The sequence below is a fragment of the Saimiri boliviensis genome, chromosome X (assembly GCF_048565385.1).
Source record: "Saimiri boliviensis isolate mSaiBol1 chromosome X, mSaiBol1.pri, whole genome shotgun sequence".
NCBI lineage: Eukaryota > Metazoa > Chordata > Mammalia > Primates > Cebidae > Saimiri > Saimiri boliviensis.
Genome location: NC_133470.1, coordinates 99,951,898 through 99,979,823, shown reverse-complemented (window position 1 = coordinate 99,979,823; position 27,926 = coordinate 99,951,898). Strand labels below are relative to the sequence as shown.

General features: G+C 39.5%; 1 pseudogene; it reads left to right on the top strand.

Annotated features, from left to right (window-relative positions):
- Positions 1-218: 218 nt before the first annotated feature.
- Positions 219-27,926, top strand: LOC101032701 (solute carrier family 9 member C1-like; annotated as a pseudogene).

Below are 27,926 nucleotides of genomic sequence, written 5' to 3'. Positions count from 1 at the left end.
TTAGCTTCCTGGCCCTTGTGTCCTTCCTCTTAGGCCTCCCGCAGGTCATGGGAAATGGTCCCTTTTTCCTAAAAGGCACAAGAGGGGCCACACGGAGTGATCTGAAGGCTGTGTAATATTCACCCTAGACTGGATCCCCTGCATAGGGATGGAGTGGAGAGGAGTGCTAAGGATGACAGGGGCAGCTTTTCATTCTGGTATAAAAACTTTTCAGAGGGATGCGCTATGGTTTAAGGCTGTGCTGTGTCGCTGTTGCAGTGTTAGGTAGTGGCTGGCTGCCTACCTGGACAGATTGTAAGTTCCGTGAGTACAGAGACCAAGTTAGTTCTGCACCATACACCAAGGCCAGTGCTTGGCTCAAAAAAATAAATGTTTATTGAATGAAAATTGTGTTCTCTTGCTCAGAAAGGCTGAGGAACCCGGGAGGAGGGAATGGTTTGCAGGAATACTGTTGGGGTACATACATTATTCTTCCCCCAAACTGGGGGAAGGGGCATTAAACTCCATGGTCCATTGGTTATCTCAGTACCAACTTAGACAAAAATCTTTCCTCAAATCTTCCTTCTCTCCTCAGCTTTTCTGCCAGACAAAGACAATTTAGGGCCACCATTGTTTTTCCTCAATTTGGGTTACAAGGTTTTTTTGTCAATTTTCTTCTTCCTACAGAAACTTGATTGCAGCTGGGTATAACATTTATGTAAATTTCAAGTGCCACTCCTATTTGTCTCTGGGTTAACCTAATGGTTTATGTTAATCTCAATCAGGTCTGCCACTCAGACATCTTATCCCCTTTACCTTTCACCTAATTGCCAATTTTCCTTGAGGACCCAGCTATAGAAGCCCTGTCTATTTCTTCTTCCCCTTGCTTCATTCATTTCTTCACTGTTGAATATTCCATTTGATTGTTCCCAGGAGCAATGAGTGGATGATTTCATGTGTTCCTGACACATGATAACTACCATGCAACCGCCATGAAACTGTGCTTCCCAAATGGTCTATGTACACAGTCACATGCAATAACAGGGGCAGATCTCCCAAATACAAAGTTGAGTGAAAGAAGCCTGACACAAAAGAGAGCATCCTACAAGATGCCATTTCTATAAAGTCCAAATCCAGCAAAATTAAACAATTAACCTATGGTCAGCGTAGGAGGTAGGGGAGGCCATGACTGGGAAGGGGAAATGAAGGTGTCGCTGGAGTACTGGTCATGTTCTGTTTCTTGATCTGGGTGCTGGTTACAAGAATGTGTTCAATTTTTGAAAATTCATCAAACTGAACACTTACCATTTGTGCACATTTTGGTATGTAAGTTATACTTTAATGACTATTTCTCTAAATAGGGGTCTATTGAGCCTCCACTAGGCATGAATCCCCTTGCTGTGTGATATTAGGGATTATTTTCCCTTCCAAAGAGATTAAACAAATAAAACCTAACACAGGCAAAAAATTCTTTGGGTTTCTCTTTGATGGTTAGGGTGACTATGGCCAAACCCTAGTTCATTTCTGGGCTTTTTCACAGACTCTTCCAAGTCCTCTTCAGCCCATCTCATCCTCCCTTGCTCAAATGCCTTCTTTTCCACTAAGTGTTGTTAAATATCCTCTATTCCCTTGCACTGATATTTATCAATTTTTACTATATTTGCCTTGACTCCTTAATGACTCTAAACTCTGAAAAAGCAAGGACTAAGTCAATATATTTTGTTATAAATACTCACAGTAGGGGCTGTTTGGCTGTGGGAGAAATGGCTCCCGCTTCTCGCTTGCACAACACCCGGTACTCCTCCTGAGGCTTCGGATGGTACTTTTAATTACAGTTCCTGGCTTTTTGGTTAATTATATCTTAGTTCTTTGGTATCTGGCATCTGTAAATAAATTATTTTTGGAGCCCACCCCAAGGTTATTATTTTCAGCTATCCTTGTGAGTTCAGATCCCATGCTAACTGCAGCTTCTATAAGAGACCTTGGGCTTTCTAGAAGCCTCACCAATTTAATTAATGGAGAAAGTCTGATGACCTCTGTTCTATCATCAATTACATTTACTAGTATTATGGATTTTAATAAAGGACTATACAGTGAAAGGAACCAAACCTTAGGTGAGTTAGTTGGAATGTCAGGAATATTTACTCTGGCCATTGTGGGACTTCTTCTAAATTCTACAAGTTTTAAAGCAGGAGCTGAAGCATTTCTTCTTGAGTCTTCGTGATGTCACATCAACAAAATATAAATCATTTTGTTACACATTTCAACACTTTCAAGAGCTAACCAAGTCTGCAGCCTCTGCACTTAAATTTGACAAAGATCTTGCTAATGCTGATTGGAACATGGTTGAGAAAGCAATTGTACTCAAAAACTCCTATGTGTTGAGCCAAGAAGAAACAACAGAACATCAGAAGGTGAAATGTCCACACTGTAAAAAAGGAAATAGATGAGACCTTTAACATTGAAGCAATGGAGCTGGCCAACAGGCGTCTCTTGTCGGCACAAATAGCAAGCTACCAGAGACAATACAGGGATGAGACTGTCCCAGAGTGCTGTGCAGGTGTTGGTAGGTGCAGCAGGAAGTGTTGGTGAGAAGAAGGGAGAATATATGAGTCTTGAGACAATAAGGAATTATTCTGAAAGCAAAAAAACACTTACCTTTACTAGAAAACTACTGCTCAATTGGGTGTATAATACTAGAAAGGAACAAGGGATCCCATCAAGATACTTCTTTTTTCGTATATGCCATAAAATAGTATTTACTGAGGAATTTGAGTATATTGGATACCTTGTGGTACTAACGAGTATATTTCCTATTGTAATCTCTTGGATATCCTGGTTAAATGAAATCTACAGCAGAGAATTAAAACTCGGTAACTACTCTTTTCTTATATATTATATTCTAGAGGCACTACTTAAGATAGCAGCAATGAGGAAGGATTTTTTTTTCACATGCCTGGAACCTGTTTGAATCAGCAATTACATTAATTGGCATCTTAGATATAATACTTGATGAAATAGACACCACTAAGTATATTTCTGATGTGACTCGAGCAAAGGTCTTTATAAAAGTTGTTCTGTTTCTTCGTATACTATGCATTTTCAAGCTCATAGCACCAAGGTTGCTGCAGATAATAGATAAAAGAATGAGTCATCAGCTGACCTTTTGGTATGCAATACTAAAAGGGTATGTCCAAGGCGAAGCAGACATAATGACTATAATTGATCAGATTACAAGTTCTAAACAGATTAAACAGATGTTACTAAAGCGAGTGATAAGGAATATGGAAGATGCCATGAAGGAGCTAGGCTACTTAGAGTACGATCACCCAGAAATTGCTGTCACCATGAAAACAAAGGAGGAAATTAATGTTATGCTCAATATGGCTAGATAAATTGTTAAGGTTTTCAGATTAAAAGGAATTATTCACAAAACTGAAGCTGCTGAAATTAATAAGTTAATCACGGCCAAAAAGAGAGAGGTGCTTGATTCTCAATATTTTATCAGGCCTCTTACCATTGAAGAAGTCCTATATCATATTCCATGGCTTGATAAAGACAAAGATCACATAAACTTCATTCAGGAAACAGCCAAAGTTGTAACATATGATCGTGGAAATGATATATTTAAAGAAGGTGATGAGCCCAAATGAATCTATATCATTATTTCAGGCATGGTAAAGCTTGAAAGATCAAAGCCAGGTTTGAGGATTGATGAAATCTTGGAGTCAGAGGAGAAAGATTATCTGATAATTGACTATGCGCTCAGTGGGGAAATATTAGGAGAGATAAGCTGCTTAACTAATGAACCTATGAAATATTCTGCCTCCTGCAAAACTGTAGTGGAGGTCAGAAAAACTTCACTTGTGACTTTTCTTGTATTTGTTAAATATCTAATATCAGATTTAAGGTATTTTAGTATTTAGTATAAGTTTACAGTCTGGTTGACAATTTATTTTTAAAAACTAGGAATAATAAAGGAACAAAACTTGCTGAATGATAAAAAAAATAAATAAATAAATAAATAAATAAATACTCACAGTATAGCATGACACAGGGCTGGGTACAAATGCTCAATTCACTGGGGTCTATTTGTCCTGAAGCAATGAACTGAGCATTTGCACCCAGGATGGGGAGCATTTCCAGGATAAGGAGAAAAGGCTCTTCCATGATCAAGATAGATTTGGTCGTCTTTACATTTCCATTTCTAGACCTACCCAATATATTCTCTGCTTTCACATATAACTTATGACCAGTAGTTTTCCAAATTTCACACTGGCATAATGTGGTCTCTCCCTTGAATTCAATCCAGTAACTCAAATACCTGTCTGGATTTGGTGGGGCTGTCATTTTAAACTATCAGTAGACCATGGGCATTTTTGGATATAACATTCACAACTTCAAGTATGTTTGAGTGAGTGTTAAAGGTCCATGACATGTAGTAATTTGTAATTTTGCTGAGGCATAAATTTGAATTGCACACACTTCAAGGTTGGTGTGATGGAGCAATTGGCTTTGTAAAAATGTGATGGTTTTTAGGAGGAAAATAGAAGTTTTATGGAGGAAATTATATGCCGATTATGTAATTGCAGAATTTGTGAATTGGAGAGGAGTTGGAGGTGAAGTTTTCTGTATTTCTTTCCTGAAAGTTCTTGAATTTCTTCACCATAATAGTCATTGATTTGGTCCTTAACTATTTGTTTCTTTTTAGCATTCATTTGATTAAATGTTTCCTAAATACAAGGCATACAACTAAATACTTTTTGAGAGGTGGAAACAGATCCAGAAGAAAATAATCAGCTTTTTGTAAGGAGAGAGAGGAAAAGAGGAAAAGAGAGAGAGAGAGAGAGAGAGAGAGAGAGAGAGAGCAGGGAATGACACTGAGCAAAGAAATTGAGGGTCAAGAATTTTAGTTTTAGTCCCACCTTTGCACTGAAATCTAGATTAACTATCTTTGTGACTTTGGGCAGGTTATTTTCTTTTTCTAGTACTTAGTTTTCCTATCTGTAAAGTACAGAGGTTGGAGCAGATTATCTCTCAGGTTCTTCCAGACGTGACAATATAGAAATTTATGACCTAAAGTTGCGTTTCTGTTTTCATTTCAAGCTCTGTTCTCAGTGGTACCCTCTGGAAGGGGTTGATAAATATCATTACTGAGCATCCATTGAGATAAAGCCATCAGTACATGAGGCTGTGCTCACAAGTACTTTTTAACCACAGGAAAGGTTTAGACAGCTCCTAAGGCAAAATCGCATTTAAATACACAACCAACCTAATGAACAAATGGCTCATATATTTTCATCAATTTGGAATTGGAATCCTTTAAAAATTCTTTGGATTTTCTTTTGACTGCAAAAAGGGAAACACTTTTGTACTCTTTGTTATTTCTGCTGAGTTCTAATGTTCAGTTTCTAGAACTAAAAAAGTGGACCAAGGATCTGCCCCTTATTTCAAGAGTCTCAGTGAATGGAGTGAAGTGGCCCAGAAAGGTTGAAGGTGGGGATGTTATCCAACTTGGAATCACAAATGAGATAGACTGGAGAAGATAATAGAACATTTTCCCTCACTAGATGGGGGAGGAAATTGAAGTTTAAAGAAGAGAACTGACTTCTGTTCAACATTTCTTTCAAAAATGTATATTGTTACAAAATGGAATACTACTCAGCCATAAATAACAAGGAAATCCTGTCATTTGTGATGACATGGATGAACCTGGAGGAAATTATGTTAAGTGAAATAAGCCAGACACAAAAAGACAAATACCTCATAACCCCACTAATATATGAAGTCTACAAAGTTGATCTCATAGAAGTAGAGCATAGAATCATGGTTACCAGAGGCTGGAAGAGGGGTAGAGGAGTGTTGGATAATTTTTTGTCAAAGTCTACAAAATTTTAGTTAGATTGGAGGAACAAGTTCAACAGATCTATTATACAGCATAGTGAGTATAGTTAATAACAATACATGAAAAATACTGAAAAATGTTAACAGAGTAGATGTTAAGAGTTCTCACCACAAAATGATAACTATGTGAGGTAATGCATAAATAATTAGCTAGGTTTAGTCAATCTGCAATGAATACATACTTTAAAATATCATTTTGTACATGACAAATATATACAATGTTATCTGCCAATTCAAAATAATAAATTATTTAAAAATATATATAGATATAGATAGATAGATAGATGTGGGCAGAGAGAAAGAGAGATAAGGTACCTAATATGTGCCAGGTGCTGGGGATACAGCAGTGAACAAGGCCCAGACTTATGGAACTGCCATTACAGTGATTGAGAGAGACTAACATTAATAAGTCACAAAAATCAGCATGACAAGACCTGGGAAGAAGAGATACACAGTGCCATGGGCATGTAAAATGTGGTGCTTGACCTGGTCAGAAAAATCAGCCAATGCCTCCCTGAGGGAGTGATGTTATGGTGAAAGCTGAAGAATGAATAGGAGCTAGCCAGGTGACAAGGTAACAGCATGTTCAAAGGCTGTGGCAAGACAGAACACAGTCCAAGGAAATGAAAGTGGGCCATTGCAACTAGAGAGGAGAGCATTCAGGAAAGGGTAGTACAAAGTAAGGCTGCAGCGGTGGGCAGGAGTCAGGCTGTGCAGACTCTTTGTCCTAAGAGCAATAGAGTCATTGGAGGGTTTTAAGAATGGGAAGAACCTAGTGAGATTTGTGTTTTTACTCTGGCTATCATGGGGCTGAAAAGGAGATGTGGTGAGAGACAAGGCTGGAGGAAGTTTGGGTCCAGCTACGAAAGGGCTTGAACAACAGATTAAGAAATTTGACTTAGATCCATTAGCATTGGGGACTTATCAAAAGCAGAGGCTAGTAAACTGGGTCCACACACGAGATCAATTGTAAGAAAGTCTTATGTGAACTGAACAAATATTATTAGTATTTTGTAAACACCATAAAGGGGTAAATGAGAAATAGGTGCCCTGATCGTCACTCTCCATATTCTGGAAATTGGTAGCTAACCTAGAGAACCATTTAATATTCCTGGCCTTCATCTAACAAGAAGTGTGATGTTATTTCCCCCAAACACTTAACTCACTGGAGAATGTACTAAAAGTATAATTCACTTTTACATAACTCTGATTCCATAGGTATTTATGGAGCTTTGCTATAAGGCTAGAGGCTTAGTTTATAGTAGCAGTTATCTGATGCTGTATAGCAAATTATCCCAAAACTTAGCAGCTTACGATAAAACCACATTTGTTAATCTTACATTTTTTTGTGGGTCAGAAATTCAGGCATGGCTTGCTGGGTCCTCTGCTTCAGGGTCTTTCATAGGCTGCAATCAAGGTGTGGACCACGGTTGGGCTTTCATTTGAAAGTTGGACTGGGAAAGGATTTGCTCCCAAGCTTATGAGGTTGTTGGCAGAATTTGGTTTCTGGAGATTTGTTGAACTGAGGGCCTCAGTTCCTTGCTGGCTGTTGGCTGGAGGCCAACCTCAGTTCCTTGCCCCATGGGCTTCTCCATTATGGGAGCCTGCTTCATCAGGGTGTGGGAGCCAATGAAACACCAGGGAGACTCTTCATGTTTGCTCTCAGGAACTTTACAATTTTCTTGTATATAGGAAATAATTGGCAAACAAAACATATGACAGACTGTCATTAAATGCCCAAAGGTATGATAATAGGCCACAGAGGATTCATCGAGCTTGAATGAAGCAGGTTAGTGACACAGGGAAGGGGAAGCCATTCCAGATAAGGGGTGTAGTGTGTGAAGCGATGTAGAGACAAAACAAGATGTTCAGACAACAGTAAGGCCAGTGGCCTAGGTGGTGGAGTAGAGTACATGTTTTGGGGTGTAATGAAAAGCAGTAAAAGCAAACAGCAGATTCCAAGTCAGCCTTCAAGATTTAGGAGTGAAACAGAGTTGTTTGAGAAAAGAATCATCATCTCTTCAATGAATGTTCCTTGTCACTGTCTAAGAGCATGACCACGTGACTGGTCCTCAAAGGCATACATTTTGATGAACATATACTTTGACAAGAATTGTGATTTTTAACATTTGCAGTGTAATTTTATTTACATAATCATTGCTGCTTTCAGGATTTTTTTTAACACTTCCCTTTCAGAACAAAATAATTGAGTAGTAGGCCTTCCTTTTCTTACTTTGCATTTGTTTTGTTCCCAAATATAAGCAGGGGAGACTTTTCTTTTTGTATATGATTTGTCTTTGTCATATTAGAATATCCTTCTCTCATGTCGGATCCCTTAGCCCTAAGCAGGCTCACCACCCTTTCAGTCCACAAGACTGTAAACTAATAAAATAGCTATCATTAATAAATAGTTGAAAATTATGAAGTTGGTGCATTTTATTTGTAGTTCTTTATGGGGATTAAAAGTGATTTGGGGAGGTGATTTGCTTTTTCCAGACCCTAGCACAGTGATACATAGCATCTGATAAATGTACCCAACAGACAACTGACTGAGTGCAATATCAATGATTTTAAAATGTGACAAGGAATTTGACTTGGCCTGGTATAATTTTACCCCATTCCTTGTATAAAATCAAAAATCAATCCAGATGTGGATTGCATTTGTATCATTTAAAACTGCGCCGGGGGATCTCAACCTCCCAGGTAGAGGCTCCGAACAACAATAAACCAGTTTATCAAAGATGGGATTTACTGCTCGTTGTTTTTCTATTAGGGAGGAATTACGCTAAGCCCAGCAGCAGACATTTTGTGTTACCATGGCAGCCCATATTTCCTGCAGGGTTGTGACCCCTAATGACTACAGTGGGAAAGCAGGAAAAATAGAGACTCTTTGAAGATTAGTAAATAAATGCATTACTTATGCAAACCATCTCTGAGATGGCCCCACAGTACAGAGGAGAAATGAGGAAGCTCTTCAGATTGAGCAAATGGTTATATGTAAATACCTACATTGGAAGAAAACAAATCACCTTTCATTTGATTATTTCTTTAAAAGTCTGGTTGGTCTGATAATGCAAGTAATATAAACTGGACTTCATACTGAGAAAATAGTATTATTGTACATGAAAATACAAACAGATGTTGATGTTTTCCTTTCACTCCCAACAGCTATTTTTCCCCCCACTGGCTCTTTGGCTATAATATGGCTCCTGAAATGATTTTGCAATGTTTTTTGATGGATTACAGACAGGAAAAAATACTGAGTATATTCAACTTTATGTAAGCATTGGGAATGCAGTCCACCTTTTCTTGTTGAAAGCAGTTTAGTATTGTTTTCAATGGACTTGATTTATCTTAATTGCACTGCTCCATTTTGACAGACAATTAAGCATTGATTTGGGTCTACTATTTGTAAGGTATTTTCTCAGTGTGTATTTCTCTTGACATCTCATCTGCATTTATTCATACAAGAAATGTTTGTTTCTTGAGTACTATACTGCTACTGTTCAAGACACTGTTCAAGTGAAACCGGTATTATTTGGATAGATCAAATACAGTGGACCACATTTTCTTGCCATATCTCTGTTGCTCTTTAAATGAGTTTTACTGAGCACTAAGAGGGCAAAAACGTGATATAAAATGGATTTGCCGCATATCCACTTTATGTCTTATTCTTTCACTGTGTATTTATATAAGATGTAAATTTACATTTATATAAAATCAATATTTTATATATTTCTTTTTACCATGTATCTATATAAGAAACATTTATTTACTGGGAAGCTATTATGTGCTAGACAGAACCCTAGCCATTGAAGTTAGAGTTGTGGAAAAGACAGCCTTTGCCCTGAAGACTAACACAGTATAGCTATAGTTCCATTGGCTCACTTGGACTTGGAAGTTTGCCCTGCCAGTGTTCTAGCAAGCAGAAGGGGCAGCATCTGGGAGAGTGTTTCCAGTGGTAAGGTTGATTTGTGCTGACCCATCAGTGCCTTCAACTGTTCTCCTTGTATCAAGGGCATGAATCCAGGCTAGGCAATGTTCACTTTCTTTTTTATTACTCAGTCCTCCGGTAATATTTTTTACTGTATCTACTGTGCATTCTTACCAGTCAGGAAGATTTTTCAGAGGTTTACACTCCATAGTAGATATTTTTAAATCATAGGAATATTGTTATTTTATTCCACACATTACCTCTGTTACCTTCTTCAGAGATTCCGATACATTCCTTCTTCATGCTCCAATTCCCCACATACACTTTGAAATATTGAGACTTACTGGGAAAGCCAGTGTAGGGGGTCACAAGCCAGCCCCCTTAGATTGTCATTCTTCAATTTTGGTTTTAATTGCTTTTAGCAGATCTAAAAGGAATCTGCTGTATGTACCAGCCAGTATTTAAAATACCTTGGTCAAAAGTGCTTAATAAAATTTTAAATCTTACTACTTTAAGAGGCAGAATTTAACATTAAGTACATATATGAGGTAAATTCTGCCCCCGCTCCACTTTTTTTAAGATACAGGATCTCACTCTGTCTCTCAGGTTGAAGTGCAGTAGTATGATCATAGCTAATTGCAGCCTGGAACTCCTGGGCTCCAGTGATCCTCCTGCCTCAACCTGTCCTGTCCAGTAGCTGGGACTACAGGCGTGTGTCACCACACCCAGCTAATTTTTTTTTTAGAGACAAGGTTGCACAGACTTGTCTCAAACTTCTGGGCTCAAGCAATCCTCCTGCCTTGACCTCCCAAAGCTCTAGGATTACAGGTGCATACCACCATGTCCAGCTCCAATTTCCCTTTTTGTAAAAGAAAGAAGAACACCAATCATGAACACAAATCAGAATTGTTGTTACACTTTGGCGTAAAGTCATGAGGTTTCAGTTGGAGCAGTCAGTTCTCTGTATGAACAATTCTATTCAGGCCAATTCCTTTTCCACATCATCCCCAAGGGTTGCTGGAGAAGAGAAGGAAATTGAGACTAGACAAGACCATGGTGGAAGGGGGTTGTCTTGAAAGATGGGAGGGGTCAATTGGGCTTAACACTACTGAGAACTGATGCTGTGTCTCCATACTACCAGATGAAGGGTGTAAACCTTGACTTGGATGACTTAGCTACAGTTCATTGTGCTTGTAGATATCATTAGGGCTATCTATCTTTTGGACTCTGAAGTAGCTTCCTACTATCTAGCTGTAAGGCTGATAAACACCTCTGTTTATCAAGAGAGTGCCTAACAGACCATAACTCTGTTCCTATCTTTCAGAGACAGCAAATTAGTATCATAATTCATGGTGAAAATATTTATGGAAGTATTTTTGAACTTTAAGACTCTTTGATTCTATGATAAACTCTTTGAGAGTAGTTTACAGAAGAATTCACTTAATATTATGTCCCTTCTTGCCTTCTGGCTTCCCATGAAATAATTCCACAGAACCTTTCAGAGCACAGCCTGAGCAGTAGGAGAGAGCATTTTTCTCTGCCCCTTTGCAAATTCTCTGAGATGACTAGGCTTAATTGCTCAGCAACTGTGCAGTTGTCAAACATAGGGTTTGGAAAGTGCCAGGGATTGGCACCAGGGAGAGGGCATATGGAGGGAGATATGCCAGCAAGAGGAATGTTGTTGTCTCCACCTTGCTGCTACCTGTTCCCTCTAGGTTCCAGGCAACTTTCCCAGACACGCTAGTGCAGCTTGAAACCAGAGAATTGGGATGGTTGACTGTGGGTTGTCCTGGCCTGCAAAAGGAAATGGAGGAGGGGTACCCCACCTTCTGCACATGCCAAAGTGCTTGCCTATGGAACCTGAGGTTGGTCTCATTCTTGTCTGTGGCTGTGGCATCACATACAACCAGGAGTGAGGCTTCAAATTTGCTACTGCCTCAGAAGTGAAGTATTAGCTGGAAAAGACAATGAGGAAATGAGTGAATACACTTAGGGACCCACAGATTATAGAGAAAAATTTTCAAAATCATATATGGATGGACTTGAGAGTAGCTTTCTTTGGCTGGACTGGAAGAGCTCATAATGGAAAATAGGCTTTAACAATGTTTGCAGCATTCAATAATTACTTTACAGGCAGTCTCCCTGACAAGCCTGCTGGTGGAATCTGATGGCAATTCTAAGGGAATGAAAGAAAAATAGAGCTGTTGAAAGAAATTGGGGCTCAGAAAATGTAAGAAGACTGGAGAGGTGACAGGATGATCGATGTAGCATGTGGAGCTACGTAGGAGCTCCCAGGAGAGGATTCCATTAACGGACCAGGGGTGAGTTAGCTGGCAAAAGCCTGAAATTGAGGAGCAGTTGTGAGCGGGTAGTTCTCTGACTGGCCACTAGGGCCCAGAGAAGAGCTCTTTGGATGTAATTCAGAGGACGCAGTCACTGGATCAGGGCTGAAGTGGCTGGGGCTGAGACAGGTTTGCTTTACGTAAGATCAAATTTTACTTTCTGACTATGGATATAAACATGCTGTTAGTAGGAATTTTAGGAAATACAGAATATTAAGCAGAAACTAAAAAATAATTCATAGTACTATTACTCAGAGATAACCACTATTGATATTTGAAGTATGTATTCCTGGATGTTTTATTCCAAGCCCATATATAGAGAGAGTTCTTTACAAATTTGGAATTAGTATGTTTTATGACCTGTTTTTATACCCCATATAGTAACATGTTGTGATTGTTCTCCACTTCTTCACCTGCCTGAATCCTACTCACTTCTAAGGGCCTAGCCTAAGCCTCATTCTTTCAAAACAATTTCCTCTGAACTCTAAGCAAGGTGTTATCCTCATTTTCTGGGCTCCTGTGGCACTGTGTTCCTGCCATTTGACAGTACTCATCACACTTGTTCATTTCTTTCCCTTCTATGAGAGTTCAAGTCTGCCTGTATCACTGTTATATCCCTAGAGTCTAGCACATAATAGACTAATAATTTTTAAAAAATGTTCGTTATGTACATGAATGAGAGCACTTCTGATCTTTAATGTGGTGGACCTATAATTCAGGGCCAACATGAATGAATTATGGAATCTCAAACATAGGTTCTCTGCTGTGGTTAAGAAGTAGCAGCAGCAATGAGAACTGGAGTGCTTGACTAATGGATGGTTTCTCTGTGCCATGCTGGCTTCACTTACAAGGCTATGCACCTACAACTCACCCCATCTGAATATGGCTTGAACCCTGAAGGCTTCTTAATTTGCAGTCAAGTCACTCTCATTCTTCACTGGCTGATGAGCCTGTGCTGTGGGGACATATTTCCAGAATCATGATGCTGGAATGGGGGAAATATTATGGTTCAGAGGCTGCTGTGATATGTTTCCCTTTCCTGTCCCCTTAGATGGTAGTGGTGGTGGGAGGAGTGGTATAGTGTACCAAGAGTGAAAGCAGTGGGAGGGGCCTGGACACATGCGTTCAGTAGGCTTTGCTCCAGCATGGAGGGGATGCCAAAAATCATTCAATGGGTCTTTAAGTTCCAAGGTAAGGAGCTGCTATGCACAGTCTGAAAGAAGCATGTCCAGTTGCTGAGAGGACCTCTGCAGCTCAAGTGCCTGCTGGAATGCTAGCAAACTTCATAGAAGAAGATTTTGATCTATTTCAGGAAAGTGAGACTGCGAGACCCAGTTCTTTGCTCATGGCAGCAGCGCTACTCTATATTTATATAATCTAGTCACCAGCCAGTTTTCTTCTACTTTTGATGAATCTGGAAAATAATAGACACTTTTGACCAGAGTTTCACTGAACAGAGTTTTTCTTAAGGTCCAATAGAGTTTCACAATCAATTTCTGTTATTAGTATTTAGTTCCTGTATCAATGAAGTCACCTGTTAAAGCATGGTAAAGAAGACTTTATTTTAGGACCACCATGATAGGTATAGAGATTGCTGTAATGGGATATTGCAGTAGGTGAGAGAAATTGGGCTCAACTCTGAGTACAACCTGGGTAAGTGGAAACTTATAGGTAAGGAGTAGGATGGGGGTCAGTAGATTAAAAAAGAAAAAAAAAACACACACACACACACAAAAGCAAAACAAAACATCAAGGGGAAGGAGGTTTCTGGCTGAACGGACCTAACATGGCATTTGCTGAAGACAGGGCAGGGTGATCAGACATCCCTTAGGGGATAGTGGATGATGAGGAATCCAATCAGACACTGATGGTGATCAGATATCAAATCTGATGGGGGTGGCATTCTTACTAACTTGACTTATCAGTATTCATTACTAAAACTGGATTTACAGGAAAGTGCACAGATGAGCCAAGGACAATATTAAGTAACCTAACTATAGTTTGGTCAAGCGAAGAATCCTTGTCAATATCTGATAAGAGGAAAGAATTGTAAAGTAGAGCTCCTACATATTTGATCATCTCAGAAGATTCTTTCACGGCACTTAAAGACCTGAAATCTTTACAGAAGTAGCAAAGCACCTTTAGCCTCCAAGCAGTGTGTGTTTCTTGTACATTTCCACCGTTGATTGCTTCATTTATTTTTTTCCTTAGAGACAGTGTCTCCTTCTGTCACCCAAGCTGAAGTGCAGTAAGATGATCATAGTTCACTGAAACCTTGAATTCCTGGGCTCAAGTGGTTTTCCTTCTTTAGTCTCTTGATTGGCTAGGACTACAGGCATGTGTCACCATGCCCGGTTAATTTTCTTTTTAATTTCATATAGCAACTGTTTTTCTTGTTTTCATATTTTCAACCAAGTTTAGGACGATACTGAAATGTTCTGTAAATCTTGAATATAATTGCATTTAGAATTCTTTCTACAAAGATTAACTTTTCTAAGGTCTATCACACATTATTTCATCCATTTAACATCCTACCATGTGTAAGCCCTGGGCTAGGAGCACAGTGATAGGTGCAGGAAGCAGATCTGCTGCTGCCAAGCAGCTCACAGTCCTGCTCTAAAGCCTATGAGGGTTTCAATGTCGAAATGTGTCTGCTTGGGTTTTAGTGACCCTTTGGCCTTGAAGGAGATATAATGCTGTCTTTCCTGACTATTCTTTCCTTTATCTCTTCCAGCTTTTATTCCAGTCTCATTTCTTTAAGACTTTCTTAGTGTGCTGCAGAACACTATGTGCAACCCTACCTTCTTGTCTTGATACTTGTTGTACTTTCTTATCCTCTCAAGACTCAACACAAAGCCCACCTCTTTCATGTATCCTCTTTGCTCTACTTACAAAATGTATCCAGAGTCCAATCAGCTCTACTACCTCCACCGCTTCTACCCTGGTTTAAGCCGCTATAATCTCCTCCCAGAACTGTTTGAAAGAATCTTAAACCTCTCTCACCACTTCCACTCCTGTACCCCAAAGTCTATTATCCACACACTAAGAGCCTTCCAGACAGAGAGCCACGGCAAGTGCAAAGGTCCTGAGGTAGGAACAAACTTTGCATAAAGAAGCAAGATCAGTGGGCTGAACCATAGAGCTCAGGGGTCATCAATGTCCCCTAGAGGGCATTTTGAAAATGCAACTGAGCATTTTTAGTTTTTTAATTGTTCCAATGATTGGAGGACCCTACTTGGAGGGTGGGGGGACAGGAAAAACCATAGTTCATTTTTTTTTTTTTTTTTTTGAGACAATGTCTCACTCTGTCTCCCAGGCTGGAGTGCAGTGGTGTGATTTCAGGTCACTACAACCTTCGCCTCCTGGTTGAAGTGATTCTCCTGACTGAGGCTCCCAAGTAGCTATGATTACAGGCATACACCATCACACCCAGCTGTTTTTTTTTTTTTTTTCCGGCCTCAGCCTCCCAAAATGCTGAGATTACAGGCCTGAGCCACTGCACCTGGCCCATATTTCATTTCGTTTGGAATTTTATCAAGAAATGTTCATCAGGCAAGGGTTCCTTGAAGAAAAGGGAACCCGTGTGCATTGTTGGTGAGAATGTAAATTAATACAGCCATTATGAAAAGTAGTATGGAGGTATTTTCAGAAAATCCAAAAATAAAATATCATCCAGCAATCCAGTTTCTGGGTATATATCAAAAGGAAATGAAATCAGTATGTCAAAGAGATGTCTGTACCGCCATGTTCACTACAACAGTATTCACAATAGCCAAGACATGGAAACAACCTAAGTGCCCATCAACAGATGGTTGAATAAAGAATATGTGACATGTATACACAAGGGAATACTATATAGTCTTTAAAAAGAAGGAAATACCGTCATTTGCAGTAACATGGATGAATCTGGGGGACATTATGCTAAGTGAAATTAGCCAGACACAGAAATACAAATACTTCATATTCTCCCTTATATGTAGAATCTAAAAAAGTTGAACTCACAGAACCAGAGAGTAGAATGCTGAGTACCAGGGGCTGGTGGATGGGGAAATGGAAGATGTTGATCAAAGGGTACAAAATTTAAGTTGAACAGGAGAAATAAGCTTCCATGATCTATTGGACAGAATGGTTACTATAATAAATAATAATGCATTGTATATTTCAAAATTATAAAAAAAGAGAAATGTTTACCATTTTGGGGGAAAAAATCACAGCACTGACAGAAATGCAGTTCTGTGTATCTGAATAGCCCCAACAATATGCATCTATCAATCAGCATTTAGAGCTGTTGCTTTCACTATGATTTTTCATTATAGATACAAAGCTTCTAACTGCCTCATTATATCTTTAGGTGTAGCTGTGTCCTAGAATTTCCATATTAAAATATGTATTAATTTATTATAAATTATTGCCTTTTTTCTTTTATGTTATTTGGGGCCATTATATTGATATCTAAAAATACATACATAGGCAAGTTATTTGTACATTTCATTTCAGGATAATCAAAGGGGCATTAAAAACACTTGTTATCAAAAGAGGATGTTGGAACGATTAGGGTTGAGATCCTCTGAAGTGGAGTACAGTAAGAGAGAAAAAGAGTCATGAGAAATGAGGTCTCTGTTTAAATGTCATCTCATCAGCTGGATCACCCCTGAATAAAATGGGACTGCTTCACCACCATGCTATATTCCCCTTAGCCTGCCTCTTCTTCTTTACAGCGTTATTACCATCTGACATTATATATTTATATTGCTATTTCTTTATTTTCTGTCTCCTGACTCACCCCACTTCCCAACTAGAATGTTAGAACAGTGATCTGCATACAATACTCACTTAGTAAATATTTGTTGAATGAATGAAAGGACAAAGGTACTGAGGCATGAATGATCAGAATACTTTTTGATCTTGGAACTCCTAAGAGAACTCTGGTGTCTTGTGGGAAAGTGGTAATACCTGAATTCCTCTATCCTAGTGGCCTGTGAGAGGATCCAGTGAAAAAGACGGGAATAAAAACATTTGGAAAAGAATGACCTCTGACTTTAATTATAAGGGTAATCAGTAGAAATATTAATGGTAATCGATTACATTTTCTAAACGTATTTATTTTTTCTTTTTCTTTTTCTTTCTTTCATTCTAAGATAGATTGAAAAATCTCAGAAGACAGTTACCAAAAGTATCCTTTTGCCCCTAAATATTTCTGTGACCTTGACCAGCCATTCAGGTGATCAGAAATCCTGCGGGATTAAGAAATTAGAGTCCAGATCAAAATTTGCTGGACACCTAGTTCCTGCTCTGTGAGGAATTCATCCGGCTGTCCGGAGAGTTTATTAACAAATCCAGGTTTTCCTTATGATCTTAGGATGACAGTAACAACCATGAAATAGTCACAGTAAATGCTACCCTATTTATTGAGCAATTGTTATGTACCATGAACCGCACTATTCACACAACCACACTACAAAGTAGCTGTTATTATCATACCCATTTTGCAAGGGAGCAAATTGAGACCCAGATAGGTTACTTCATTTGTTCAAGATCACAAAGGTGGTAAGAGACAGAGACCATGGATTTGAAAATGTTGACCTGTCTTGCTAGGTTGGGGAAGTTCTACTAGGTAATATCCTGAAGAGTGTTTTCCAGCTTGGATTCATTCTCCCTGTCACATTCAGGTACATTGATCAAGTGTAGATTAGATGTTTTCACATAATCTCATATTTCTTGGAGGCTTTTTTCATTTCTTTTCACTCCTTTTCCTCTAATCTTGCCTTCTCATTTTATTTCATTGAGTTGATCTTCAATCTGATATCCTTTCTTCTGCTTGATCAATTCAGCTATTGAAACTTGTATATGCTTTGCAAAGTTCTCATGCTGTGTTTTTCAGTTCCATCAAGTCGTTCATGTTCTTCTCTAAGCTGGTTATTTTTGTTAGCATTTCATCTAATCTTTTTTTCAAGATTTTTAGTTTCTTTGCATTGGGTTAGAATATGTTTCTTTGGCTCAGAAAAGTTTGTTATTACTCACCTTCTGAAGCCTGCTTCTGTCAATTCATCAAACTCATTCTCCATCCTGTTTTGTTCCCTTGCTGGTGAGGAGTTGTGATCCCTTGGAGGAGGAGTTAATACGGAGCCAAAAAGAGCCTTCATAGGCAAGACAATCCTAAGGAAAAGAACGAAGCTTGAGGCATCACATTACCTGAATTCAAACTATACTACAAGGCAACAGTAATCAAAAACAGCATAGTACTGGTACCAAAACAGAGATATAGACTTGTGAAACAGAACAGAGGCCTTGTAGGCAATGCCACACATCTACAGCCATCTGATCTTTGATAAATCTGACAAAAACAAGCAATGGGGAAAGGTTCCCCTGTTTAATAAATGGTGTAGGGAAAACTGGCTAGCCATGTGCAGAAAGCTGAAACTGGATCCCTTCCTTTCACCTTACACAAAAATTAACTCCAGATGGATCAAAGATTTAAACATAAGACCTAACAGCATAAAAACTCTAGAAGAAAACCTAGGTGACAATACCATTCAGGACACAGGCATAGGCAAGGACTTCATGACAAAACACCAAAAGCAATGGCAACAAAAGCCAAAATAGGCAAATGGGACCTAATTAAACTTAAGAGCTTCTGCCCAGCAAAAGAAACAATCATTAGCATGAACCAGCAACCAACAGAATGGGAAAAAGTTTTTGCATGCTACCCATCTAACAAAGGGCTAGTATCCAGAATCTACAAAGAACTAAAGCAGATTTACAAGAAAAAAACAAACAAACCCATCCAAAATTGGACAAAGGATATGAACAGGCACTTGTCTAAAGAATACATTTATGTGGCTGACAAACACATGACAAAATGCTCATCATCACTGGTCATTAAAGAAATGCAAGTCAAAACCACATTGAGATACCATCTCACACCAGTTAGAATGGCGATCATTAAAAAATCTGGAGACAACAGATGCTGGAGAGGATGTGGAGAAATAGGAACACTTTTACACTGTTGGTGGGAGTGTAAATTAGTTCAACCATTGTGGAAGACAGTGTGGTGATTCCTCAAAGGTCTAGAAATAGAAATACCATTTGACCCAGCAATCCCATTACTGGGTATATACCCAAAGGATTATAAATCATTCTATTATAAAGATGCAAGCTCATGTATGTTCACTGTGGTACTATTTACAATAGCAAAGACCTGGAACCAACCCAAATGCCCATCAAGGATAGACCAGTTAAAGAAAATGTGGCACATATACATCATGGAATAATATGCAACCATAAAAAATGATTAGTTTGTGTCCTTTGTAGGGACATGGATGAATCTAGAAACCACCATTCTCAGCAAACTGACACACGAACAGAAAACCAAACACTGCATGTTCTTGCTCATAGGTGGGTGTCGAACAATGAGAACACATGGACACAGGGAGGGGAACATCATACACAGGATGTGTTGGGGGGTTAAGGGGCTAGGGGAGGGATAGTGGGGGGTAGAGAGCTTGGTGTGGGATAACATTGGAAGAAATGCCTGAGGTAGGTGATGAGGTTGATGGAGGCAGCAAACCACCATGGCAGGTGTATACCTATGCAACAATACTGCAAGATCTGCAAATGTACTCCAGAACTGAAAGTATCATAAAAATAAAGGAAAGAAGACTAGAAAAAGAATGGACAAAGAACTTGAGTAGACATTTCTCTGAAGAAGATATATAAATGGTCAGCAAGTACATGAAAAATACACAACATCATTAGTCACTAAGAAAATGTAAATCAAACCAGCACTTCACAACCTCTATGGCAGCTATAATTTTTTAAAAAGGAAAATAAGTGTTGGCAAAGTTGTGGAGGATAGGGAACCCCAATGCATTGCTGATGGGAATGTAAATGATGCAGTCACTATGGAAATCAGTTTGGTGGTTCCTCAAAAATTTAAATATGGAATTCCAATAGGACCCACCAATTCCACTTCTCAGTATAGACCCTAAGATATTGAAAACGGGTATTCAAACATATCAAACATACTTGTACACAAATGTTTATAGTAGCACTATTCACAATAGCCAAAAGGTAGAAACAATCCAAATGCCCGTCTACTGATGAACAGATAAACAAAATGCATTGTATCCATCCAATGAAATGTTACTCAGTGAATAAAAGGAATGACGTATTGATACATGGTACAACGTGGATGAACCTCAAAAACATGCTATTATGAAAGAAGCCAGATACAAAAGGTCACGTATTGTATGATTCTATTTAAATAAAATATCCGAAATAGACAAATCATAGAGATGGAAAGCATATTAGTGTTTGTCAGGAGCTAGGAACGGGAGGGGAAGGGGCATAGAATGTGACTACTTAATGTATATAGGGTTTTCTTTGGGAGTAATGAACTGTTTTGGGGCTACATAGAAGTGATGATTGTACACCATCGTGAATGTACTAAATACCACTGAACTATACATTTTAAAATGGTTAATTCTATTTTGTGTGAATTTTGCCCTAAAAAAAAGTCCTACTCCCAGCTTTATGCAACACTGTCACTAAAAGGGCCTCTCTCTAAGCACCAAATAACCTGGTGGTCCAGAGGGGTCACATGAATAGCTCTGCTTTCTTGGCCTTTCATGTTTTGTTAATTGGCTTAGCAGATTCTTCGTGATCTGAGGTTCTAGCCGGCAGGTATCTTTGATTCAGGGACTGAATTCAATAATCACTGCCCTATGTGCATAAATGATGGTATAGAATCATCCAGATGGAACATGTCGTACTCTGAGTGCACATGTATCTCTCCCAGACTCACATATCACAGCTACCTGTGAGTAGCACAGCAAAGTCCCCATCCGGTTCTTCTGAAAACAGCTTTCAGGATTCGATGTTGCCGCTCAGAAGACTCACTTTGCTGCCTACTTTGGAGTTCGTGGGCTTGAGGAGTGTGTTCCCTTTTTTGGAATCAGGGTAGAAAACATTCTTTCCTCAACTACAAGGTCTCAGCTGAGCCTTCTTATGTCAGTGGAATCAGAGGTTCATAAATGATCCTAATGGTGTTGAAGATGAAAAATTGGATCTCTGTTTCAGTGAAGAATAATGTTTATTACATACTAAAGAGCACTAAAAGAGATGGCAGCTAATACTGAAGTTGTATGAACATGTGCATCATTAAAAATTGTAATTAAGCCAACTCCCTGAAGACCAATAATGAAACCTAGTGAGGTCGTTTGTGGGAAGATTGGGTTACAATTTCACATTGCTAAGAGATCTGTGGCAGCAGCCAAAACACTGGTGTTGACCATGACTCTTAGAGCAGTAAGAGCCGAGAGACCCAGTGATAGAGGGACTCCCTTGTCTCCACCTAGGAGCTGGTAAGAGGGACACAGTGGCACAGATAAAAATGACAGGAAATTCTCAGGAAGTTGCTGAAAGGAAGTGCAAATGCGCTTGGGGATCTCAGAAGTAATTTTCAAGGAACACAAAACAAATGGTAATGTTGACTGTTATTTTACTGTAAACAAAATTTTCATGGAGTGTTTACCACGTGCAAGCACCATGTGGGACTCTTTATGGAAATTATGTAGTCTAATTTTCAATCCCTGAACAGGTGAGTGTTGGCATTATCTCAAATTTACAGATGCAGAAACTGAGACTCTGAAAAAGAATAAGCCACCTGCTCGTGGCTATACCACTCATAAATTATAGACCCAGGAATCAAATCCAGGATTGCTGACTCCAGTACAGACAAGTAGGGACTTGTTGTAAGATCTTATTAAGGGCCTTTCTAGGGATGAGTTGGGGGGGAAAGGGTGGGAAATCAACCTTTATTGATAACATAATTTGCGTGATTTAATCCTCACAACATCCCTGATGAAGTGAGCACTACAGCTTCCACTTGATTCCTACTTGAGGAAACTATTGAGTCCATTGGCGGCCAATTCTTGTGACGAGGGTTGTTCCTAAGGATGAATTTAAAAAAAAAAACTTTAAGAAGAAACTTTAAGGCACTTCCATAGACCTCCATAGAATCGTTTCAGGCATAATCCTAGACTCCAGGGTTTCCATTGACTTTCGCTTTGTTAATCTCCTGGTTTGTTCACATGTGCACATGATGCTCAAGGCATAACACACTGGTGGGTCTGGGGCTCCATTATCAAGGCTCCACTACTCTCCAAGTGTACATGGAGGGATACATTGTGCTCACTGGCCCTTTCTGGAAGAGTTTCTGTTGTGTTTGCCTTTTTGTTGGGATCAAAGTTGATATTCTGGGATCCAAACAGACTGCTAGAAAATTATCAGCTGCTGAGAGGTGAGGACTGGGATCAGAGTGGAGAAGTTCCTGAAACTGGAGATGGGGAATAATAAAGATCTGGGTGCATTCATTCTTCCTTTCTTCTTAGCCACAATCCAAATTGCCATGGGAAACACCATCAACTGCCCTGCTTCCTGTGGTCTGGCAGTGCAGTGAGTGAGAAGGAAAACGCTGTTTGTAGTTACGTGACATAATCATAAAAAGAAAAGACCACAGCTACAATAGCAGCCAACATAACTGATCACCACACTCTATTTCATGTACTTACTTGCTTGGGCGTGATCTGATTCAATCCTCACAGTAGCTCTATGCACCAGGTACTATTATACCCCTGGATTTAACCTGCCCCATTTGTACTGATAATGCACCTGTGGCCCAGAGAAGTCAAGTTACCTGCCTTAAGGCCACAAAGCTAGTAAGTGATAGAGCCAAGATTCAAACGCAACCTGCTACTCCTGAAGCAATGCTCTGAATCTGACGCTCTCCTGTCCCATCGGGAATGCAGGAATCAAACTGGGTTCCCTGCTGCCATTTTGTAATTACTCTCTACCCCTTTGGGGATCTTCTTGAGGCTCAAAGCCCTAAGACATTGCTCTGAGTGGGATCAGAGGACAGAACTCAGAGATGCAAAGAGACAGATGCTGATGTGGGTCAGGGAGGTTGGGGTGGGGAATCTGGGTGGTTACACAGTTTAAGCTGAAAATTGCCAGCTTCACAACTGCATCAGTAAGTGGAGTTGGGGAGAATGAAAAGGGCGAATTAAATAAAATTGTTATTCATCTTCCTTATTTTTTTTTCACTTTTGTCCTAAGAGAGCAATTAAAGAAACAAATGGTTTGTGGAGATTAGCTGACTGGTAGCTTTGCATATTAATATAATGACACTTGGCTGTGTCAGGCTGACTTTCTATTTTGAGGTATTGCTGTCCTTTCAGGCTGAGGAGCTGATTTCAGAGAATTAGGCTCCTGCAGATTAAAAATGAAATAAAATCAGTCTGCACTCTGTCTCCATCCTGCTTGCAGCCCCACTAAGACTGTCTGCAGAAAGCAAAAAGGATGTGAACAGGCTGTGTACCCTTCTGCCAACCGTCATTACAGTGCAACGGGTCCAGGGGAGGTGAAACCTGAGGCCAGGCAAGGGTGGGTGTGGGTGTCATCACTTCTCAGGAAGGGCTTCACATTTGCAAGACACTGCAGATACAGAGGTCAATGCTTGATCACTTCTATTGGACGAGTGTCTCACCTAGTAGGGGCGAAGGACACATGATACATACTATAATTTTTTCTGGTACGGGGCATCAGGAGTTGACATGTGGCTCAGTCTAGAAGAATGCATAAGAATTGGACAGGCAGAAAGGCATAGTACGGAACATGGTTTATTTTTTGGAGCAGAAGATAATGGCTTCAGTATATGGCAATGTATAGTGAGCACTGTGATGGCCACAGTAACGCCATGGAAACCTGAGCACTCCTGTGCTGCCTGCATGAGGATCAATGCATTGGCTGTTTGGGTGTCTGTGGCTTAGTCCATGAGCAAAATATCGGAATGCAAATGGAATCTTGCCTCACATCCACTCTCATTCCACCTGCAGTCTTTTTCAGGGAGTAGTTTATAAAGGGGTTAAGTACAAGAACTTTTGAGCCAAACTGATCTGCCACTGACGGGGTGTGGGACTGTGGACAACTCCTCTCTGAGCCTGAGTTGATTCAGTTTCCTCAGGTGAAAAGTAGAAATAAATAACAGTATCCTCCTTACAGGTCAGTTGTGAGGATTGACAGATCCTGCTCGTAGAACCCAGATATCAGCTGCTGAAGTCTTTTTATCTTTAAGACCTAGATAAAATTGACTCAAACTCCTATTTCCACTCCCCAAGATGTCTGCAAATTTATTTGGGGTTTTCAATTATATGGTCACTCTTTCTCTAGCTCTTTTTCACCTGTGAGTTCTTGTTCTCATAGCACAACCCATTTACAATTTTGTAGCTCTAAACTTAAAATTCAAACCCTTTCTTTAATTTTGACAACAGCAACAACAACACTACTACCCCCAACATATTAGTAACAAAAGCAAAACTTTGCAAAGCCTGTATGTGCACAGCATATTTTATTGAAGGCTTGGGGAAGTAGAGGAAGTTGTTCCAGCATAGTAAACAGCTTGAAATTGAAAATGTTCTTCAAAGTCCTTTGGCCACGCCTCCAAGTTGTTCAATTTGCCTTTCTCAGCCCTCTTCTCTGCTCCCTCTCTCAGAGACAAAGGAACCTATTTTTTTTCCACTTTACCAATACAGAGCAATTCAACTGTCTTTAGCCCTTAACCCCCAAGCTTAGCATTGGGCTTTTCTTTCAATAAGCAAGGGTCTGGCTGAGGCTTGAAAACATCTTCTTAAAAGAATTTCATTAAGTTTTTAGATAAGTTGCCATCTACCTCCTTGTTTTTATGGTATGGAGGATGATTTTTTCCTCCTCATTATACATGTAAAGCACATCACAAAAAAACTCATTCTTACTAAGGATACATAAAATAACAGCCATCGTTATTATAATAATTTTGATACTTTGTACTGATTTGGGCATAAATTAATAAATGTATTATACTTATATTAGTATAGGAGTTGAAAGAGATTATCTCTAGAAAAGGCCTTAGAAATCCTGTGTTTCTCAATATTTGTGGTTTGGAATATTATATTCACAGGCTGTTTACAGATCATCCAAGAAATAAGGGTTCCTTGCTTAAATTTATTAGAGACATACTACATACTATATCCTACCCTTAGGAATGCAAAATTTACATTAGACTATTAAAGGTTTTGATAAGTCCTGCAAAAGGATTATCTATTTAACTTTGTTCAGCCATGTGTTCTCTAGTCAAATTTGACCAAAGAAACAAATATTGCAATTAGTATTTCATGAAATTTACTTTGTCCTGTGTTAACCTGGTTCCAACCCATCATTTTACAAATGACAAAAATAAGATGCAAAGAGGGGAAGGACCGGAACCAAAAGGCATCCAGCTAGTTGGTAGTTTCTGAGTCTGATGTAGCAAGTGGAATGGAGACTGTGAAGAGTGTGTCAGGGAAGATCTAAAGACAGCCAGCAGTCTTTTCATACTATTCACCTATCTCTGATACAGACTGAAAGTCTTTACTGAAAAAGAGTCAACTGAAACTGTCATGTCTATACTCCCTGTCTACCTTTCTTTATCTCCTCCAATCCAAACTAATCAGGCTTCAGATCCTACTGCTTAACTAACACTGTTCTTATTGAAATCACTAGTGCCCTCCATGTTAAATATCTGATGGTCACTTCCCTGTCTTCATCTTACATGACCTTTTGCCAACATGTGATACAGTTAAACATTTCCTCTTTCTTGAAAGTCTTGCCTGATTTCTTATGACACTGGAGTCTTCTGGTTTTCCAACAACTCCCCTTGCTAGAGTTTTTTGTTGCTCTTTATTGTGGTGGTTATTGTTTGTTTTTTAGTGACTTTTCTGAACAAATATTTAAAGTCTTTAATTATTTGTCATGTGTGGCCCCTTAAGTCTCTCTTTGATTAGCCTGGTGGTCAGCTAATGATTGTGCAGAGATTGTTTTAAATGTATAGAAACAACACATCTCCCAGTCTTTGTTGAGTGGCTGTGTGTACATGTCAGTGCATGCCTTCAACACTCTGCCAACTCTTTTCTTAGTCTTCACGTCCTGTTCACACAAAACTTCAAACTCAGCCAGAGGTGAGACATTAGGGCCTTCCCAGGTCTTTCCTGAGTGTGTGCACAATTTTGTGCATCTTCACAGTCCTACACATGCATATGGCCTTCTAGATTATCAGGAATATGTCTAAACCCCTTGTAGACATCTCATTTCCCAACTGTTCCATTTAAGCTTTTTGGCTACTCTAATTTTTTTTTACCCCAAACTTTATTCACTGACTGAGGAAGCTGTTTTGTCAAGCAATTGCTGCTGATTCTTTTTGACAAAGGCCTGTGGAGAAAAGGCAGTTTGCATTGGCCAAACATGAGTCCAGCTGGTGCTTTCTTTAATCTACATCTTGAATCCCACTACTTCTCACCACTCCAACCATCATCACCCTGATCCAAGCCACCATCATCTTTCACCTAATTACTGTCATAATCTTCTAACTATTCCCCCTTGATCCCATTCTTATCCTTCTATAATCAATTTTCTCCATAGCAGATCACTTAAAAATGCCCTTCAAATGAAGTTATGCCACTGTTTAAACCCTTTAGTGGCTTTCCTTTGGAGAAAATCCAAGCTCCTTCCCGTGATGTCCCAGGCCTGGCATGATGTGGCTAGTGCCTGCACACTACCTTCAACTTGTACTTTTCCTCTGTTGCACCTTGAGCTAACGACTATTGGTTTCTTTCCATCGCTTGAACACATCAAGCTCTTTCCTACCACAGAGCCTTCATGCTAGGGTTACTGGCTCATCACAGCTTTCCTAGAACTTCCTTAGTGTTAGCACTAAAAGTCCTATGTCTCAGGAATCCCTTTGTCCTGGGCAGAGCAGGACAACTGGTCACCATACTTCATAAATATGGTGAATTGGAGTTAGAATGCTATTCTCTCTATTCTTTACCTAGATATATCTTACTTATCCTTAAATCTCAGCTTAAATATTCCTCCTTTGGAGAGGCCTTCCCTGACCACACAATTAGCAGTAGAGCATCCCTGTCTTTCTCTCCCATGATCATGTACTTTTCTCCTTTGCACAACTTACTATAATTTGTGATTTCTGTATTTATTACTTTGCTTACTTTTTCCTTGTCTCCTCCACTAGACTGTAAACTCCATGGGAGTCATATTCACTCATATGTTTCCATCATCTTGCACAATATGTAGCAGATATAGGAGTTTATTCAATACTTCTTAAATGAATGAATGGAGGGATAGGTGAATGTGACACTAGTATCAATTGATCTACAACTCTTAAAAACCAAAGAACTCAGCAAGTCCAGTTGCAAACTGCTTATGACACAACTCAGATCTGAGCAGAAACTAGCCTAACCCATGGAGTGCCTTTGTGTGAAATAGAAAATGGTGGCCCTCAATTTGGGCAGAATCCTGAGGGAAAGTGGCTTGGTCAGCAAGGCAGAGGCTGCATTTCAGGCCCTTTTGCCTCACTCTCCAGCCATGTGGCCTTGTGCAGGTCATATAGTGCACAACTGGAAGCCACGGCCCTGACTTTGAAGGAAAATCTGAAGCAAGGTGAGAGGAAGAATGAAAAGGGAGAGCTACAAAGTCCCAGGAGATGCAGTGTCTGCTTCTGGTGGAAACTGGGTTCTTTTGGAAATGATTTCAAAAAGCCATATGAGAAAAAGCAACAAAAAGTGACTGACTCAGTCACCTCAACTGATAACAGCAGTGAAGTGCCAAGAGTGTGTTCTCTGGTATCCTACATGCCTGATTTTGCCTTCTGGCTCTGCCTTTTACTAGCTGTGAAATCTTAG